Raw genomic sequence first — 6,000 nt, forward strand, 5'->3', positions numbered from 1 at the left:
ATCAGCCAAAAAAATTATAGAATTTTCCTTGAACATGAAAAAATTAGATTTTCTGAAAATGGCTAAACATCCTGAGAATTTCAAAGAAACTTTTCGCTGAACACCCTGAAAAAGTTCGATTTTCAGCGGGACTTAAAATTAAGTCAATATATGGATTATAAATTTCACGGAAATTCTGCAGTTGACGCCAATACATCAATAGATAGGAATAATTCAGCAGCGAAGTGGTAAAACGGTTTAAGGGGGTCTGCGCTTTTCCGGGCGGCGAGAATGGTAACTTTTCCACAATTTTTATTTCATATGAAAAAAAAAGTTACAAATTTGATTTTTTTTTAGGTAATTTTTATTATCTTTCTACTAGTGAAATAACAAAACTTTTCATCCTCCCGGACAATCTGCAATTAATTATTTGATGATGAAGTAGACGGGCCCCAATACTGATTGAATGATTGAAAATTAAGTTTCGAGGTTCCAACACATCTGAAATGAGAAAATTGATTGCTTTAGTACTCAGCAAACATCTGGCTTCGTCCCCTAGCAGAATAAATAAAATAAATTGAAAAAAAAATCTGCTTTTCCGGATAAGGCCCAATTTTCCCGGGAAAATTCGGGCTTACAATTTGTAATAAAAATTGAAATTATTAAAGCTATTATTCTGAGCGTGGTAGGCGAGAAAGCTCTGTAGATGTCAAATAGGTGGTAAAAATTTCAAATCGATTGGTGATTAACTTTCTGAAATAGTCTGTAAAAAGTCATGGGAAATTTCCGGAATTTTAGTTCCGAGAAAATCGCCTTTGAACTCCCGGATAAGGTGCGCCAGGCACTCTCGTGCCGGGGAGGAAAAGACGGTAAGTGCTTGGTACTCCATTCACGGAGATATTATTGAACAAAAGAAAAATTAACACTTACACTCAATCAACTATTCCTGCGCCATACAATGCCCCTTCTTCTTTTTCGAAGAAATCCTGTTCTGCACATTTTTCTGAATTTTTGGCAATTCGTGCAATTCTCACTGCGTCAGAGACACGTCTCTCCGAATGATCGACTCTCTGTTGATCCCCTCGAACAACGTATCCATCACAACGGGGACCCATTTGAATACCCATTTGCTCCATCATTCTCTGGATTGACCTAAATCCGTCATTGAATATACAAACAGCCAGGTATGTTGTTATTTTTACAATTTTCGTCCCTGAATGCAGGTGCTTAGGAGTGAAGGACCAAATCAAAGAATTCAAACTCTCATTACTATTCTGTTTGCCATAAGGCTTCGCATTTTGAATAGCAGGAAATGTTTTGCAGTCACCATCACCAACGTGTGTAGTATATTGAACTCCAGATTTTTCTTCAGATCTTTTTTGAACATATCAGTGATAGCGGCAACTTCCATTTTTCCAGAACTTCCATTATGATTATGTGTGCAAACTTCTTCATGTTCCTCCATCCAATCATCGAATTCTCTTTGAGTTATTTTCCTTTCCTCCAGTTTTTTCAACTTCATTTTGCATCCTTGACAGAAACTCGACTTTATTTCGACATCTACGACTTTTCCTGTCAACTGGCCAATCAGACTTGAAACACCAAATAATCATTGGAGGCCTCTTTTTTACCACGTCCCCGTATATATATAGACGACTTGCAAATCATGCTCATCGAAGCTGAAAGCAGCCTAGTGGACGAACGACAGATTTTGGGCTTTGTTGACGATAGACAGCGCAGTCATAAGGAACGATTAAACGCAAGGCTGGCGGTTGTTAATGAATATTATGAAGTAAGTTTTTTCAAATAGACTGCTAACATTCATAAACTCACACGGAGAAATAGCGTCTTAATTGAAAACAAAGACGTCAAGTAAGACACTTTTCAATTGAAAACCTGAAGGTGGTTACAGTGCTCTTTCGTTCGGCGCTACATGCACGAAAATATTTAATAGAAAAACCTATCGAATCCGTTAGAAAATTCTATTGAATTTCTATTAAACTTTCTATTAGTTTTTGGCTGATTCTATTGACATGTTCAATAGAAAACATTCAATAGAAAAAGTCAACATAATTCGATTTTTCTACATAACTTATTCTTTTCATATATTTTCTATAGAATTTGCTCGACTCAAATTTTCTAAGTTTTTGCATTCTATTTTTCTTTTCTTCTCATCAAGAAAATCAAACGAAAAAACTTAGAAAAATTGAATTCTATTGACTTTTTCTACTGAATATTCTGTATTGAACATTTCAATAGAAATTCAATAGAAATTTTTAACGAATTCGATAGGTTTTTCTATTAAATTTTTTCGTCCGTGTCCGAACGCTAATACTTAAAGAAAAAAATATTATGTTGTAAAAAGTATTATTTTTTCATATGAACGACGAATAATTTCTCCATTTTCAGTTGTTAAGGACCAAATGAAGATCGGAAAATGTTCAGAGGAACATAGCAAAGGATGCCGTAAATTATTCGATGGGACGATTGACCGGTTGCGCAAGCGGTGGTTCAGTAGAACAGACGCATGCAACAAGAATGGCAACGATTATAAAAGAGTCCTAACGGATTACATTAACGAACATGAGCCGGTAAGCAAATTATTTTATACATAACGCTAGATGATATAGTGTATTTCGGGGCGATTGCCATAGGGTTTTTTACTCGCATAGAGTTAGCGTCTGAGCCGAAGGCGAGGACTGGCCAACCACGCGAGTAAAAAAAACCCCATGGCACTAGCCGTGAACGATATTTTTCCGTAGTAATTTTCACTTTTACGAGTTTGGGGAAGGGCCAATACCAATCCGCCGACGAGGAAAAGTGAAGATCAGTACGGAAAATGTTGTTGATATTATATGACCATAAGAAACAACCATAATTATTTTTGTAAAAAACACTGTATCAAGAGAAATTTATCTTTAGTTTTTCCTGGAAATGAGGAAGACAATTTTTTAAAAACGTACAACCTCCATTAAAAAAAACATGCAAAAATACAGAAACCAATGAAAATAAGCCAAGTCAGGGCTCGATAAAAAATCAGTGAAGATAGAACCAACGTCCTTGGCGCGGGTTAGAACATGGAAAATTAGATTGATATTAAGGACGTTGGTTCTATCTTTACTGATTTTTTATTGAGCCCTGACTTGGCTTACTTTCATTGGTTTCTGTATCTTTTTCAAGTTTTTTATGAACGTTGTATTTTTCTAGAAAATTGTCTTCCTCATGCCCAAGAAAAACCAAAGAAAAATTTGCCTTGGCACAGTGTTTTTTACAAAAATAATTAATTTTGTGCTTATCTAAAAACCCCGAAAATATACTTGCTCACACGTATTTCATGAATTTAATTAACAATATTAATTATTTGAAAACAGGGTAAAATTGTCTCACAAAGAGCAAAATACCCTTGCAGATCACCTCATTTTTTATGTTTATTTTGCGTTTAAAATAAATAAATGATCGGATAAGAAAATTAGTGGAGTACAAGGAGAAGAAAGAAAGAATAACATACTCTTTCTCTCTCCCTCCTTCACGCGTAAGGCTGGTTCACACTGCTACCAACTTCGAAACCCAAAACTCACACTTGGGGTTCGGAGACAATGTGACATGCGAAAATGAAGATAGGAACTCGTTGCTATGCGCGTAAATTCCTTAATATTGACTTGAATAAAAAAACTCGGCACATCAATGAAAAGCTTGCGAGCGATTTAATGATGTAACTAAGGGGATTTTCCATGTAGCTTGTCTCGTTATTTTATTGAATAGGCATGATTCGGAGATAGTGGGGGGGAGGGGGGTTGTTACTTCGTGTATAAATACCCGGCAGCGCTCGGCCTGAGGTGTGGAATTAGTCGGAATCCAAAATTTTCTTTGGCCGATACGCTACCGCGTATCTCGATTATGATCGATTGGATCTAACCTCGTGAAAATATTGCTGATAGACTCTAATGGTGTACGTGCATCTGCTTGAAAAAGATAGAATCACATATTTGAGAACTGATATTTATCAGTTTGGGATCAGTAACGAAACACTTTTTTGGAAGCCAGGCTGATTAAAGGGTCAGGATCTGATCTTGTCTTCTCTGTAACGGACATAATGTGGCCGATCAGACACCATTTCGCTCAACTTTTATTGAAATGCAAAAAAGTCATCAAGACGAAATGGAGCATAATTGTAATTTCTTTGGTGTCCACAGAGACTAGAGAGATTTCAATCGCAACTTGTAAATTTACTGGAGTCATGGTCCAAGAATAGTGACAGTGAGGAGTGTTCCCGAGGATACGATAAATTGTCCCTCGACGTTAAAAATTGGAGAACAAAACTAGACCAGCAGTGGAGGAGTCTACCGAATCTATCTGACGTTCTGGATCAAAATAGAAAATGCATGCAGGCATCATTCAAAGATTTTGAAGGTCACCTTCGTAATTTTATACCCACTTTATTGAACTGCGCGAAATGCAGACCCATTGAAACGCAGACACTCCATTGATATGCGTGACATCATCATTCGAAAAATTGGAGGAAGTACCTTGGCAATTTCACACACTCTATTGAACTATTTATGAGTTCAACTGGAGATGCCAGACAGTTCGAACTTGCGTGTTTGTTCCTGTTCAGTTTTTCATCATAACCCTTCGTGTTCCTCTTCCACCCGTTTCCAATAAGCCTCTATTCCCGTAAATCCCTCCCAATTTCCCTTTTCTCCGCTTCCGAGATACGTGAAAAGGTTACTCTGTTTATTGGCTCTCCGATAATTGTATCTCTGTCAAATTATAGAAAACCATTATGAAGTGAATGGAGTGAATATTGAGGAATAAAATGAACAATAATGTTTGTTACATCCCATGGAGAATTGTGAATTGTGTGATGGATTTTTTAATTAATTATTCAAGTTAATTCATGTAGTTTGAAGGAATAAAAAATGCAAGTCATTTATTATCATGTTGATTATTATAGCACATCGTATTAGAACCTCTAACATTTCTCGCTCAATATTCTTGGGTTTTGCACACTTCTCATCATTTCAACACATACAATTACTGAGTGGTATCGATATCCAGCCGAGCGATATTATCGGCCCTACTCGGACTGAACGAAATTATCAATGATTGTTAATCCGAGTCGAGTACAACATTCAAATTGGGCTCGAATCGCGCAAGAAAGTACCAGAAATCGGATAATAGTCATTTTGAAATACAATTTGGGGGATAAAACTCGAGAAAACCTTCCTAATTGATAATCAATTGCGTTGACACTCCTCTGTGTCGCTGACAACAAACAACACATTTGCGGAGCAAAAATAATGGCAGATAATTTATTAATCACCCCTGCTTACTGTGTTTTCAATGAAACAACTAAGAAACTGGGAAACCCCAGCGAATTCGTCATTACAACCGGAAACATTATGAAGAATTACGACTACGGGTATTCACCACCGAGAGCTATCGCAAAAACAGCAGTTAGTAAAGAAAGAAAACAAATAAATAATTTATCAAGTTACTGAAAAATTAATGAATTAATGAATCTCGGGAATGAAGATTATGGGATATATCTCGAAATATAACGAAAAAGGATGGAGAATGTTTCTATAACATATTTTTCAGAACTTTATGAATCCGATGTAAGTAATGATCGCAACGTGATCTGTCCCACATTTCTAAGCGTGGGAATCTTATAAGAGTCAAAAGAATTATGTGGGATTCATGGAAACCACATGATCGGTTATTGTATGAGGGTTTCATGGATCTTACGCAATTCTATGGGGGCGATTACGGCTGGCAATTCAATCAACCTTATTATTATTTATTATTTATTTTATTTTTAACGGAATTTGTTGCAAGTTCCAAGGGACTGCAATAAAGGGAGGAGAGGTGATCATTACAGTTGGGATGTGAATACCTCAAGGGTGCTGTCATAAAACAATTTCAAAATATATAAGTTTATTTTCAATGGAGGGATTGGGACAGTTGGGCGATGATTAAAATTCTACGAAATTCTATTGGGAAAAATACCTGAGTTGAGAG

General features: G+C 36.4%; 1 protein-coding gene across 1 annotated transcript in view; it reads left to right on the top strand.

The window, feature by feature from the left end:
* The window catches only part of LOC107037205 (modular serine protease), a 32,065-nt gene extending 27,173 nt beyond the window's left edge, over positions 1-4,892 (top strand). The window contains exons 12-14 of the transcript XR_001460814.2: positions 1,518-1,771; positions 2,389-2,570; positions 4,173-4,892. The gene's annotated coding sequence lies outside the window, so the exon portion shown is untranslated. The remainder of the gene's footprint in view (positions 1-1,517; positions 1,772-2,388; positions 2,571-4,172) is intronic.
* The last annotated feature ends 1,108 nt before the right edge of the window (positions 4,893-6,000 follow it).

Source organism: Diachasma alloeum, unplaced genomic scaffold, assembly GCF_001412515.2.
Source record: "Diachasma alloeum isolate Michigan unplaced genomic scaffold, Dall2.0 Dall_scaffold_00214, whole genome shotgun sequence".
NCBI classification, from domain to species: domain Eukaryota; kingdom Metazoa; phylum Arthropoda; class Insecta; order Hymenoptera; family Braconidae; genus Diachasma; species Diachasma alloeum.